Source organism: Trichosurus vulpecula, chromosome 3, assembly GCF_011100635.1.
Source record: "Trichosurus vulpecula isolate mTriVul1 chromosome 3, mTriVul1.pri, whole genome shotgun sequence".
NCBI classification, from domain to species: domain Eukaryota; kingdom Metazoa; phylum Chordata; class Mammalia; order Diprotodontia; family Phalangeridae; genus Trichosurus; species Trichosurus vulpecula.
In genome coordinates, this window is record NC_050575.1 from 381091888 (window position 1) to 381107145 (window position 15258).

Here is a 15258-nt window from a genome sequence, read left to right on the forward strand (position 1 = left end):
ACCAGACTAACTTTCCTTTTCTGATATATTTTTATTTCTGATATATATTTATATATTTTATTTAATATATTTTATTTATTTTGATATATTTTCTGATATATATTTATTCTGATTTATTTATATTTCCCGATTACATGTAAAAAATTTTTTTGACATTCATTTTTTTCAAAAACCTAAGTTCCTAAACCCAAAGGGCTAGTAAACTATGCATATCCTTTGATACAGCAATACTACTACATTACTAGTTCTGTTCTCCAAAGAGGAAAAAGGAAGAGGATCCATATGTACAAAATTATAGCAGCCCTTTTTGTGGTGGCAAAGGATTGGAAATTGAGGGGATGGCCATCGATTAGGGAATGGCTGAATAAGTTGTGGTATGTGAATGTAATGGAATAATATTGTGCTATAAGAAATGAAGAGCAGGAAGATTTCAGAAAAACCTGGAAAGACTTACATGAACTGATGCTGAGTGAAGTGAGCAGAACCAGGAGAACATTGTACACAGTAACAACACTGTACAATGATCAACTGTGAATGACTTAGCTCTTCTCAGCAATACAGTGATGCAAGAGATTTCCAAAGGACTCATGATGACAAATGATATCCACCTCCAGAGAAGGAACTGATGGAATCTAAATGCAGACCAAAGCATACTGTTTTTCACTTTATTTTTTTCATGTTTTTTTTTAAAAATCTGTTTTCTTTCACAACATGAATAGTATGGAAATACATTTTGCATGATTTCTCATATGTAACCTATATCAAATTGCTTACTACTTGGGGGGTGGTGTGGGAGGAAGGGAGAGAATTTGGAACTCAAAATTTAAAAAAAATGTTAAAAATTGTTTTTATATTAATTGGAGAAAAGAAAACATTTTTAAAAATAAAATAAAATTTTGAGTTCTAAATTCTCTCCCTCCCACCCCTCCCCCAACCCCTTAAGAAGGTAAGCAATATGATATATATGTGAAGTCATGCAAACCATACCTTTCCTTTTTTGAAAGGATCACTAAACCAGAAGATGAAGGAAATGTTGGCAATAATTTACCTGTTTTATTTTTTAATACTATTTTTAAAATTACATGTAAAGACAACTTTTAACATTCTTTTTTAAATAAAATTTTGAGTTCCAAATTTTCTCCCTCTCTCCCCTCCTTCCTCCCTAAGATGGTAAGCAATTTGATATAGGTTATATATATCTATATATATATAGATATATATATGCAATCACATAAAATATATTCTATATTAGTCATGTTGTGAAAGAAAAAAACAAAAGGAAAAAACTATGAAAAAATAATGAAAGTGAAAATAGTATGCTTCAGTCTGCATTCAGACTACATCAGTTCTTTCTCTGGAGGTGGCTAGCATTTTCCATCATGAGTCTTTTGGAATTAGGTCTATCATAGTTGATCATTGCACCATGTTTCAGTTACTGTGTACAATGTTTTCCTGATTCTGCTCACTTCACTCAGCATCAATTCATATAAGTCTTTTCCAGGTTTTTCTGAAGTCTGCCTGCTCATCATTTCTTATAGCACAGTAGTATTCCATTACATTCATATACCACAACTTGTTCAGCCATTCCCCAATTGATAAGCATCCCCTCAATTTCCAATCCTTTGCCACCACAAAAAGAGCTGCTATATTTTTGTACATGTGGGTTCTTTTCTCTTTTTTATGATCTCTTTGGAGTACAGACCTAGTAGCAGTATTTTGGGGTCAAAGGGTATGTACAGTTTGATTGCCCTTTGGGCATAGTTCCAAATTGTTCTTCAGAATGGTTGGATCAGTTCACAACTCCCCTAATAGTGCATTAGTGTACCAATTTTCTACCTGAGTTTTAGCAAAGCATTTGATAAAGTATTTCGTATTCTTGTAGAGAAAATGAGGTATGAATTAGGTGGCAGTACAGTCAGGTGAATTCAGAACTGGTTGGATGGCCTTACTCAGAGTTATTGTTTTAATGTTGCCAGACTTTTAGTAGAATATGCCTGGGATCTTAGTCTCAGGCTAACGTCAACCTTTTTGTTCACTACTTGGATAAAAGAATAGATTGTATACTTATCAAACTTCCAAATGAACTGAGGGATAGCTAACACCCTGGGTGACAATCAGGATCCAAAAGAAGCATCAGTAAATCAGTCAATAGCATTTATTAAATGCCAGGCACTGTGCTAGGTGTGGGGATGAAAGAAAAGCCAAGGACAGTCCCTCCCCTTAAGGAGCTCTCAATCTAATAGATCCAGTGGACCAAGCTAGAGCAGTGGACTGAATTTAATGAGATTTAGTTCAATAGAGATAAGTGTAAAGTCATTAAGAACAGTTTGATATAACAATCAAAAGAATAAATTCTGTTCCAGGGGGTTTCAGGAGTGGGGCAGCTTCCAGGAATATAGGGGAGTGGGGTGTTTAAAAGCCTCTGGTTTTCAAAGCCCTTCATGGCCTGGCCCCTTTCTGCCTTTCCAGTTTTCTTACAACTTCTCCCCTCCATGCACTCTATGATCCAGTGACACTAGCTTTTCCTTGCTGTCGGTCTCACAAGACCTTCATCTCCAGACTCTAGGCTGTCCACATACCTGCATCTTCCCTCAAGTCTCAGCTCCAATCCTTCTGCAAGAAACCTTTCCCAGTCCTCCTTCATCTTAATATTGACCCTCTGTGACTACTCCCAATCTATTCTTCTGTCTTGTTTGTATGTGGTTGCTTCCATGTTATCTCTTCCATTAGACTCCTTGAAAGCAAGGGCATTGTGAGCTTTTTGAGAGCAGGGACCATCTTTTGCCTTTCTCTGTATCTCCAGGTTTAGCACAGTGCCTACCACATAATAAGTAAATAATTAATGCTTGCTGACTTGACTTGAGTCTTCCCGGCTAGATGAGCCTGCATGTTCCAGAATTCAGGTTGATGGTGCTCAGATACCTATATATTCTTTCTCCAGTTAAATAATTCCACTTGTGATAAATGTGCCAAGTAGTTCCTTTCCCTTAGGAGCCAAAAAGAATCTATTTAACCTGTAGATCAGAGGCAGGTCAGTGGTGCGGTAGATAGAATGTCTGGCCTAGAATCAGGATCACCTAAGTTCAAATCCAACTTTAGATATTTGTTATCTGTGTGACTCTAGGCCTGTTTACCTCAGTTTCTTCAACTGTAAATTAAGGATAATCACAGCACCTATCTCCCAGGGTTGTTGGAAGAACCAATTGAGATATCTGTAAAATACCTGGTTTATAGTAATAAATATTTGTTTTCTTCTTAACCTTTTCTGTGCCATGGACCTATGACAAGACAGTTTCTGGTTCAGGCTTCTTGCTGCCACTGTGATAAAAAGAAAGATTTTGATGGGAAAGAAACTCTGGCTCAAATTTCTTTTCAGTTCTATGATAAGAAGAGGATACTGCCTAAGTCTGGCTTCTGAACTTCTAGATATTATTCCGGAAAACTTTGTTGTTCTTTCAACCTTGTCTGACTCCTTGTGACCCCATTTGAGATTATTTTTGGCAAAGATACCAGAGTGATTTGCCATTTCCTTTTCCTGCTCATTTTACCAATGAGGAAACTGAGTCAAACAGTGACTTGTCTAGGGTCAAACAACTGAACTAAGGAAGATGAGTCTTCCTGACTCCAGGTCCAGCATTCTGTGCACTATGGTGCCACCTAGCTGCCCTTCCTGGAAGCTAGAGGGTCACAACACCTGGAGAGTGAGGTCTGGGAAAGAAGCCACAGCTCCTCTTTTGACTAGCTAGCAGGTGTCCTTATCTTGCCCCCACTTTCCCCAGACGTGAATATCCTTATCTCTCTTTCCTTCCTTCTGTGAAATTCTATTTTTCTATGCTTCTTCTGTATTCACATTCTATATAAGGTTTCTGAAGCAGATGCTCTGAGCTCTCTGATTTTGTATACTGATGAGCCTGCTCTCCGAGGATAATAAAACGCTTCTGATAACTATCTCTGCATCTTTGGTTCAGTGATTGCTAGCAAGATCTAATCAAAGGATACTCGGATAATTTTTATCTTAGACCGGGCAGTGTGCTGAAGCTTATCTCAGACCTTCTGGCAGTCTGCTGAAGCCCATGAACCCCTTTTCAGAATAATGTTTTCCTAGATGCACAAAATAGATAGGATTAAACAGGAAACCAGTTATATTGCAATGCAGATGGTCTGAGGCAACATTTGAACCTAGGCCTACCTGTATCCAAGTCCAGGGCCATTTCCACTAGATCATGCCGACAATGTTCAGTGTGTAAAAAGGAAAGCAATTATTTTGAAATACCATTATTATTATTAAAACCTACATGTTTATGCACTCCAGGTTAAGAACTCCTATACTAGACACTCTTACCATTATACCTGGAGACCTTGATCTGTCATTATCTGTTGATATATCCATCCCCTGGGGAAGAATGAGGATACTGTCTGTATCACTCTTGGATCACCAAGCACTTCCTTAACCAAATTCTGCAGCTGTGTTGGGGAATATACAGATAGTGCATCGGAGATATAGAAAAACTTGTTTTGGGATCTCATTTAATCAGCTTCTGGGCATGTGATCCCCTACTGCTCTGCTCTTCCACCTTTATCCTCAGATGACTGGAACTCATGTGAGAGAAGGAGTGAGGAGTGCTAGTGAGGAGTATTTCTGGTGTCATTGTCCCAACTGGGTGGAGCCAGTATGTCCAAGGTCATTAGGTCAACCCTCCTACCCCATCTGTTTCCTGCATCCTCTTTGGGAAATTCCCCTGAGTTATTTTCAGAGAAACAAAGACATAGTCACAAGAGGCTTACTTCCCCTGAGTAGGTGGGCTCAGTCTGGTGTCTTGTGGGATCAGAAACTGACTGTCAGTACAACTTATCTGATTCTAACCCTGGTGTCCTTCCCCCTCCCCCCGGCCTAAGGACCGCCCCCCCCCACCCCCACCCCCACCCCCCGCCCCAGCTCCTGGCTGAAACTGGGCCAATAAAGATCCCTTTGGAGTAATCTGACACTCCCCCAGCCAGGCTGCCCAGTGGACTGTCTGGGGAATTTCCCAATCTCTGTTTACCTCCCTCTGGGCTTCAGGCTTTTGGCTTGAAGGGACCAGCTGGGTGGGTGGAGGAGGAGAAAAGGACCCGCCCAGTCCAACTTTATTCTCTACCCTACCCCTCCATCCTCATTCACATAACTTGGTTTATTGATCCTATTTCTGCCTTTCAAAGACTGGAAGTCCTACTGGGAATCAAGGAGAAAATGGAAACTGAGTTCTCAGGCAAGATGGAGTGGGGAGGGGGAGGGCAGCGATATTTGGGAGATATGTTCCAGCTGGGGAAGGTGCGGAGCCCCCCCACCCCGACCCCAAGGAAATTTCAGTGGGAAGCTGAGTCATTTCCTTCAAGACCGGGGGAAACGGGGCAGGTGTTTTATGGTCCTCTCTCCATGGTTGGTTTTACTAGGGGCAAACACAGAGAGGCATGGGAAACCAACCATGAGCATACCAGGGATGCCACCCTTGGGCAGAGTCTGTCTGATTGATGGAGCAGAGCTGAAGTGGGAAGCGAGGGCTGCCTCCTCCTCCCTCTAGCTGCCTCACAGGCTCCATACAACATATCCCCAAATAGAATAAAGCCTCTGCTTCGTTGCTTTGGAGTGGGCAGAAGACGTCTATGGGAGAGCTCCTTTATTCGTCAAACTCCCCGTGTGACATGTGGGAGCCTCCAGGGGTTTAGGTGGTTTGAATAGCAGACCCTTCCAATAACAGTCTGTGGGGATCGTACTTTCTCTCACTGTGTTGTGGCTCCACCCCAACGGGCCCCTTCAAGGGAAATGAGTCATAATCCCCAGTCATGGGATCTGGGGACGGATTTGAGCTCCCACTCTCACTCCCCAGTCCTTCTCCAGCTCTTTCTGGGTGCCGATCTGATCCCCCGTCTCTACTCTCACAGGAAGGTGAGTCCGTTTCCTTCCCTGGTTGGGAGTGAGGTGAGGTCGGGATTGATATTTTATTCTTTGGTCCCCATCCTCAGAACTCTGTCTTCCTTCTTTGAAGAAAACACTTGTGATGCATCCTCCCCTCCCCGCCTTTCCTCCTATTACTAACGCGAATCCCCATCTTTTAAAACAAATTATTAATATCTTGCTTTTAATATCTTTTCCCCTCCATCCCAAGCCTATCTCTTGTAACAATGTATAAAAAAGAAGGGAAGATGTAAAACTAACCAGCCAATCAGCTGAGCTTAATGACATATGCAATGTTGTATCCCCAGAGTCCCCCACCTCTTCAGAAGAGGGGAGGAGGTACATTTTCTCTCTTCTTTGGGGCCAAGCTTTATCATTACAATCACACAATTCTGATTTATTTTTTGTTCTTGCCATTTTATATTGTAATCATTGTATTTGCTGTTTTCCTAGTTTTGCTACTTTACTTGGCATCAGTTCAGATGAATCTTCCCATCCTTCTCTCCGTTCTTCATGTTCATTAGCACTTAGGGCACAGCAATGTTCCATTATACATTTATGTTACCATAAATCGGCCAGCCATTCCCCAATGGATGGGCGTTCTCTTTGTTTCCAGTTCTTTGCTGCTACAAAAAGGTTCTGCTATAAATATTTTGGGGATGTACTTCTCTTTCTATCCTAGACTTCCTTGGGGCATAGTCTGTCAAGTTTTGGACATTTTAGTCCATTTCTTTAGCATAATTCTCAATTGCCTTCCAGGATGGTTGGATCAATTCATAACTCCCCCAATGGAGGATTCTTGTGCTTGTCTTTCCACATCTCCTCCAGCATTGACCATTTCTGTCTTTTGTCATCTTTGCCAATTTTCTGGGTCTACCTCCTTTCAAGGAAGAGAATACTGTATTGAGTTCAGATGTAGTGGAGATAGCACTGACTTGGAGTCCTAAGTCCTGGTTCTGTCATTTAATACCTCTCTAAGGGAGAGAGAATAAGCATTTATATAGTGCCTACTGTATGCCAGTCACTGTGCTAAGCACTTTTGCAAACATTATCTCATTTGATTCTTATAACAACCCTGGGAGGTAGGTGCTCCTATTATCCCCATTTTATAGTTGAGGAAACTGAGGCAAACAGAGGTTAAGTGACTTGCCCAAGACCACACAGCTAGTACATATCTGAGGCAGGGTTTGCACTCAGGTCTTCCTGACTCCAGGCTCAGCTCTCTATCTACTGCTTTACCAGCTGCCACTCTCTGGGCCTCAGATCCTTCCTCATTAAAATTTAGGGATTGGAATAGATGGTCTCCAAAGCCTTTCTCATAATGCTGAGTCTTGAAATAGCAGTGTGGTGTAGTGGAAAGAGAATTTGGACTTGGGAACCTAGGAATGTGAGTTTGAATTCTAGCTCTGTTACTAACTAGCTGTGTGACCCCGGGCGAGTCTCTTTGCCTCTCTGAGACCCTATCTAATCTGCAAAATGAAGGTATTGGATTAAATCATCCCCCCCAGCTCTGACATGCTGTGCCTGAAAAGTGTCTGTCAATATGAATGTTCTGTGAATCTATGACCTTATAGATAGGACTTCATAGGTTGTTTTTTATTTTTTTGTCTATCTCTGAGCTTTATGGAGTAAAAGCAACTTGTGACTAGGGCAGGGGTATGCTGGCAAATGTTTAACACCTGGCTCCCTGGGGGAAAAATGTACGCATGACACATTTTTAAATTAAATCTGCGCCACTAATAGTTTCTCCATCACTCTCTTAAGTCTAGACAGGCAACAAAACAAAAAAATGAAGCCCTAATTTGTAGCATTTGCTTATTTCTGAGGTGTATATGCGCACACTGAAAATTGAACAATCGGCTCTCCCAAGCCATTATGAGTTGGCTCTAGCACACCCCTGGGGCTGACTATTCTGTGATCTCAGATTTGGAGGTACAAGCTTTTGAACGAGAAAGTTCCGTAGACATCTGCTAATGTAGGGCTTCTTAACCTGGGATTCATGAACTTGTTTTTCAAAAATATTTTGATAAGTCTATTTCAATGTAATTGCTTTCCTTTGTAGTCCTATGTATTTCATTTTATTTTTGCATTTAAATATATGATTCTGACCAGATTGACAAAAGGGTCCAGGAGACAAAAAAAGGTTAAGAAAGGTTAAGTCCAGTCCCCTCATTTGACAGGAAGAAACCAAGGCATAGTGAGAAGTGACGTGTCTGAAGTCACCTAATAAGGAAGTTGGCCGAGTCTGGGATAGAACCCAGATCAATTCAGCGCTTCTTTCTCACTATCTTCCACCCCCTCCCCAGCATTTCCAAGGTTTTATTGAGCAAGATCGTTTTTAAAAGGATGATGATTTCTATTGCTTTTGTAAGCCTTTGGAAATCCTTATTCATAGACCCAGTCATGAGCATTAGCACATGGGGATGGAGGCAGGGTATGGAAGGAAATAACACCTACATTGGGCTCTAGAACTGAGCTTTGAAGCAAGCTCAGGATCCTGATCAGAGGAGACTGGAGGTCACTGTGTTAGGAGGGTCACTCGAGGATGGTTCTATATGGATTCACAGAAAGCTCATGGGTTGTTCCAGTCTTCCTAACACATCCATCCTATGCGATTGCATCTCCCTCTGCAACAAGGAGACTTTGGGGGTGGAGAAGAGAGCTTGGCTGTTAAATCACTGAGAATGGGGGCAGAGGATTTAAAGATAGGACATCTTTGGGGGCTGAGGATGATTGGGAGACTATTCTGTCTTCTCCCTCCATCCAGGACAGAGCACACCTAGCCACTTAGAGTAAATCTGGAACTAGAGCATAGCCTGGGAATATGCCCTTTCCCCCATAATTCCACCCCCCAAAATATTTCTTTTCTTCCTCCTCCTGGGAAATTGGGAGGGATCACCATGATCCCTCTTCTGCAACCAAGATACACCTGCATCATGAGATCACTTCCTCACTCTCCACCCCTCCATTAGCTGAAGATGGAATGCCTGCTGTCCTCTCTTTATGAGTGAGGGGCAAATGGCATGTCTCTGTGTGTGTGTGTGTGTGTGTATGTATATATATATCTATACTTTTCCTATTTTAACTGGAAGGTACTTCTCTTTGAAAACACCATATAGTGACTTCATCTTTAGCTTTTTCTTCCCTTCATTCATTCCTCCTCCACTGTCTCCATTCCCAACCATATTCCCATTAGTTTTTCCCTTCAGAGGATAAAATCAGAGCCAAACTAAGGCAGGGCAGCTGGAGATTTGGCCCAAGGTGACAGAAGAAAGCAGCAGTGTTGTGGCGCACCTATGCCTTGCCTCATAGTCTTCCACTTGGCTGTTAAAGGCTAATACCCTGAAGGTCTCACTCCCATGGCCCACTTTCCCTTTCTGTACCCCACCCACTTACATCTGCCACCCCTCCCCCTCTTATGCCTCCTCCCAGGGAGTTAAGGGTTGAGAATGAGAGGGCTATTGGTAGTGCCAGGCCAGAAGACCTATGCCCTTTCATATTTTCATGAGGATCACCTGGGAACCTTAACCCTTTGCTCCCCCTCCCCCCAAATACATTGGGAAAAGGAGGTTTCAATATTCTATGTTCATTTTCAATCCCATCCCCCCCAGTCTTCCCCACCTGGAGCCATCACCCTCATGGGGAGGCATCCTGGCCCCTGAGTTTGCACATCCGGCAGCCCCTCTCCTCAGCAAAGCTAGTTCTTTGTGAAATTGCCAAGAGAAGCCATAGATTCTAAGACTTAGAAAAAAACAGTTGTTGGCCCCAAAGCCCTGGGAGACTTTGGATGGTTTGATACAACATCAGAAACGTTGTCTCGGCTCTTCACTCTAAGGAGCACGAATGAGGACTTTTCCATCTGACTTACAGCTGAAACATGTGTATTGCCTCCCTCCATTACAATGGGAGGGAGACAAGGGAAGGTCTTGCTATTTGCATCCCCAGCACTTAGCACACAGTAAACAAGAAATGCTCCTTCACTCCTCCCTTCTACCTGGCTGCCCCCTAACTCTCTTCTCTCCTTACTCTATTTCTCCCTTGTCTATTCAGGCTTCCCCTAGTCTGCTGTTCAGCTTTCTCACTTTGAGATGACCAATCTCCAAGGAAGCAGAAGAGGGGCTGCTCATGGATCCCCAGGCCTGGGACCTCTTGGACACAGCCCTCCCACTGAAATTCCTCCCAAGTCCATGGGAACAGGTGAGCATCGCAAGGGAGGGGAGAGCCGAGGAGCCCCCGGGGGGTCCGGGGTGGACGGGAGAACCAAATCATACCCTCTTCTCCTCTCTCCCTTAGGGCCTGGTCATCTCCCATCACTCCAGGCACTTCTAACCAATCATCGGGAGTTTCTCTTGAGGAGAGTCACTGAGGGTCATCTAAATGCAGCCCTGGACGCTCTACGTTCCCGCCAGGCTTTGTCTCGGGCCAACTACGAGGCAATCTGCTCAGCTCCCACGCTGACTGCCCGAATCCGGGCCCTGTTGGACACCTGCCTCTCCCTAGGGGAAGAGGCCATTCAGGTGGCTCTGGCTGTGCTCCTGGCTCCCCCTAGACGACAGGTCAGGGGGTTGGCTACATCAAGCTATTTGAGACCCTTGAGGGAAGGGCCTTAAGCACTTGGAATGATCCAAGGAATCATCGAGGTGGGGGACAAAGCATTGAACCTTGAGTTGGGAAACCTAAGCTGAAGTTTTCACTGTTTTGTTCCATACCTGCCCTTCCCCCTCTGGGGGCCTCAGTTTCCTTATCTGTGAAATGAGGTTGTCCTAGATGACCCCTTCCAGAACTAACCGTTTTGAGTCTCTGGGTTCTAGGCACAACACTGTCATGCTCAGGAACTGAGAGTGGAGAGGGCCAGGGCTTAGAGTGGCAAAGAACCAGGAGAGAAAAGAGCAGATTTAGGGGTGGGTCACCACAGCCCTGGCAGGAAAAGGAAGGGTGTGGAACCTCCTTTGTTACCCATCTTTCAAGGCTGAACTCTCATTTCACTTCCTCAAAAACAAAAGGCCTTTTCTGACTTCCAGCCCCACTGACCTTCCTCTTTTCCGAGGCAGTGATGGTACAGCAGAAAGACTATGGAATCCAAAGACAGGGTTCAAGTTTGATCTCCGATGCTTTTTACTGTGTGATCTCAGTCATGTCGCTGCACATCTCTGGGCCTGCTTCCTCATGTGTAAAATGAAATATGAAAGAAATGATTACTAATAATCAATTATGAATATGGGGAGGTGGGGGAGGAATCCAAGGTTTTTTCCCTTCTTATTTCCTAAAGCCCTGTCTTTATGAAGGACAGGGCTGACAATGAGACATTCTCCTCAATATTGGGTGGGATACCATTGAACTGGGAGAGCATATTCTGCTTAAAGGGTAAAGAGAATCTAATAATCTCAGGTGTTTGGACCAGGTGGCCCCTATGGTCCCTTCCAGCTCTATGTTGGTGAGCTATGATACTTAACGATATTGATTCTATACCGTTTGTGTTCTCTGTTTTGTGTGTAGGAACAACTGGAAGCACTGTCATCCCCCACACTGGCCTCTAAGCTTCTTGCAGGCTGTGTTTTACTTTCCTGTCTCCCTCAGTGCCTTGCACTGGAATGGGGAATACTCATTGTTTATTTGGTTGACAGGACCCCGGGAGTTCTTCCAGGTGTTATTCTTGGGCATTATGAGGCATGTGGATAAGGCCCAAAATATAGAAGAACATTAGGGGAATATGGCAAAACCCAGCCTCCGAGTAGCCACATTGTTCCCCTTCTTTGCCTGGCATTCAGTCTGGCCCTTCACTAAATTGGGACATCCCTTGGTGCCAGCTTTGGCATATTCCCCATGGATCAGCCTCTAGATCCCTTTACCCTGCCTCAAGCACATATCTGTTTCTACCATAGGTTGGATCTGGGGTTGATATGCTCATGAAAGAGACCAGAAAGGCCTGTTATCAAGCAGGCCTTCTCACTAGGTTCAACTGGAGACGATGAAGGAGGCAGTTTGGTTTAATGGAAAGACCACTGGATTTGAAGTCAGACTACTGGCAGAAACACCTCAGATTCATTATGTGTTTGATTTTTAATGAATTTTTAGTCATTACATGTTCAGAAACCTTTTACTGTTGCCAAATTTTTTGCAACTCTATATGGGGTTGGGACTCACAGTTTAAGAAACACTGCTGTAGACTATGAATTAATATTAGTACTGAACATATATATACTAAATGACATAGGATCTAAATTCTTAAAGGAAAAGTTAAAGGAGTTACATGACAAAAAAAGACAGTAAAACTGTAATAGCAGGGGATCTCAATTTTACCTCTTTCAGACCTAAACTACCAAGCATTCAAACTCTGCTTCAGGGAGCACAACTTTGATGGGCTGGCCACACTGTTTGAATGCAAAAGGTATGCTTGTCAAAAAGACTATTTTATAAAGAATTCACACAGGGCAAGCGCTCACATGGCAGTCAGAAGAAATGATACAAGGACACTCTCAAAGTCTCTCTTAAGAACTTTGGAATTGCCAAAGGATTCGTGATGGAAAATGCCATCCACACCCAGAGAAAGAACTATGGAGTCTGAGTCCAGAGAGAAGCAGACTATTTTCTTTTTTGTTGTTCTTTTTTGTTTTGTTTTGTTTTTTCTTTCTCATGGTTTCTCCCATTTGTTGTAATTCTTCTATACAACACGACTAATGTGAAAATATATTTAATAGGAATGTATATATAGAGCCTATATAGCCTATATCAGATTGCAGGTCTTCTTTGGGAGGGAGGGGGAGAAAATTTAAAACTTATAGAAGTGAATGTTGAAAACTAAAAATAAATAAATTAACTAATTAAAAAAAAGACTATCGCCAAAAAAAAAAAAAGATTTTGGAATTGATTTGTGACATGGGAGACACTGGCACAGGACTGCTCAGCATGGCATGCCCACATCAGAGAAGGTGCTATGCTCTATGAGCAAAGCAAATTTGAAACAGTTCAAAGGAAATGCAGAATGCACAAATTTAGAGTATCCACCCCAAATGTTCACATGGACTATTTGTGCCTGACCTGTGGTAGAGCATTCTGATCAGCCACAGTCAGACACATTGAACCTTGGCTCTAGCATAGTGATGTCATTTTGGTCCTCTTCAAGAACGAAGGACAACAACCAACCAACCAAGTCTAATAAAATAAAGAGAAAAAAGTTAAGGAAACGAATAGAGTTTTAGAAAAGTTAGATATGATAGAACTCTGGAGAATATTGAATGGGAATAGAAAAAAGTCTATCTATGCTCAGATGTGTATGGCGCCTTCACAAAAAAATTTCCATGTATTAGGGCATAAAACACTCACAAACAAATGCAGAAAAACAAAAATATTAAAGTTTTTTCTGCCCACAATGCAACAAAAATTTAGTAAAGGGTCCTTGGAACATAGATTAAAAATTATTTGGAAACCAAATAATTTATTTCTAAAGAATGGGCAGGTCAAAGAAGAAATCATAAAAACAACCAATGATTTTATTAAAAATAATGAAAAATATGAGAAAATATACCAAAAGTTGTGGGATACAGCCAAAGCAATACTTAGGGGACAATTGATAACTAAATGCTTATATCAATAAGAGAGAAAGCAGATTAACATGCAACTTAAAAAAAGAAGGAAAAGAAAATCAACCAATTAAAAGACTCCAATTAAACACTGAAATAGAAAGCCTCAAAATAAAAGGAGAGAATAGCAAAATTGAATGTAAAAAATTCAGAACTGTTTTTTTAAACCACAATAGTAATATAAATAGGCCATTAGCTAATTTGATTTTAAAGAAGAAAACCAAAGTACCACAATAAAAAATGAAAAGATGAATTCTCAACTAAAGAAAAAGAAATAAAAACAATTATTAAGAGCTATTTTGCTCAACTATGTGCCAATATAACTGATAATCTAAATGAAATGGATGAATATTTACAAAAACATAAATTTCCTAGATTAACATAACAGGAAATAAAACACTTATATAACCCTATCTTAGAAAAAGAAATTGAATAAGTCATAAATTAACTCCCAAAGAAAAAACCCTAAGACCAGATGGATTTACAAGTGAATTCTACCAAATATCTTTTTTTTTCCTAAATCATTTCAGCTTTAATAGCCTACAACATTGATTAAAAAGATGTGGCAACTTTAGGCCTTTTTATTAGCTTGATTGCCAAGTACAGGGAAGAACAGAAGCAAATTGAGACTAGATTCTAAGAAGCAAGTGTACAAAAGGAATAATTTTAAAGCTGTGAGAATGGCTTAAGAGAGTCAAAGATTTGAGCTCTTCCTGAATGAGGTCTCCTGGATGTAGGGAAAGATTCTTGGGCCAGAGTCCTTGGTGGCTGCCATTGCTTGGTGAGTTGGTAATTCAGAGGACCAATCGTGCTTGTTGGGTCATGAGAACCTCGAATCTCTTCTTGATAGCCATACGGTGTCTTGAGTACTTGTCATCTGGGGAAAATCTGGCTGGGTGAGCTGAGCAGGTCTATCATCCTGCAGGGTCTGTTTTCTTTAGGGTGCAGACCCGGTCCCCTTGCTCATTGAGGTAATACTGCAGAAACATTGCTGCCAATTCACTTCTCAATCCAAATATGCCACAGAAAAACTTGGGCTACAACTACACTTCCACCTCCACTGTAGCCCAGCACACTCCAACGACTGCCTTGGAAGCTCTACCAAATATCTTAACCATCAATTCCAATATTACATAAACTGCCTTAAAAAAAAAGGAAAGAAGAGATCTTATCAAATTCCTTCTAAGACACAAATATGGTCTTGATACCTAAACCAATAAGAGTCAAAACAGAGAAAGAAAACTACAGACTAATTTCCCTAATGAATTGGTGCAAAAAAAATTTTTAAATGGTAGGAAGGAAACTTACAGCAATATATCACAAGGATCATACACTATGCCCAGGTTGGATTTATATCAGGAACGCAGGGTTGGTTCAATATTAGGAAAACCATAAGCATAATTGACAATATCAATAACAAAAACAACAAAAGTCATGATTATTTCAATAGATGCAGAAAAAACTTTTGACAAAATACAACACTGTTCCTATTAAAAATGCTAGAAAAGAATGGAAAAAGAAAATATATCAATTAAGAAAAAAAAATCCCCAGGGAACATCAGTGAACAGAGAGAGCAACAAGGAAATAAGTGGTCAAACCTAAAAATGGGATGGTTCTGGAGCCCAAGAGCGCTCAGGTCCTAAACACTCTGTCTTGAGTTGTTATAGATGATCCTGCAGAATCAGCATTCCAGACCTTAAAGATCCAGCGGGGCCTAACTCTGGGAGGTTGCAATCAATGCAGGA

The 15258-nt window shown here is 41.6% G+C and overlaps 1 long non-coding RNA gene and 1 pseudogene across 1 annotated transcript; one reads left to right on the forward strand and one right to left on the reverse strand.

Moving 5' to 3' along the window:
• The first annotated feature begins 5790 nt into the window (after positions 1-5790).
• Positions 5791-12723, forward strand: LOC118842939. The gene is made up of 3 exons (XR_005009888.1): positions 5791-5923; positions 9983-10129; positions 10226-12723. It is a non-coding gene; the product is annotated as an uncharacterized LOC118842939 (long non-coding RNA).
• A 1583-nt stretch (positions 12724-14306) lies between these two features.
• On the reverse strand, positions 14307-14501 carry LOC118841213 (annotated as a pseudogene).
• Between the last annotated feature and the right edge of the window lie 757 nt (positions 14502-15258).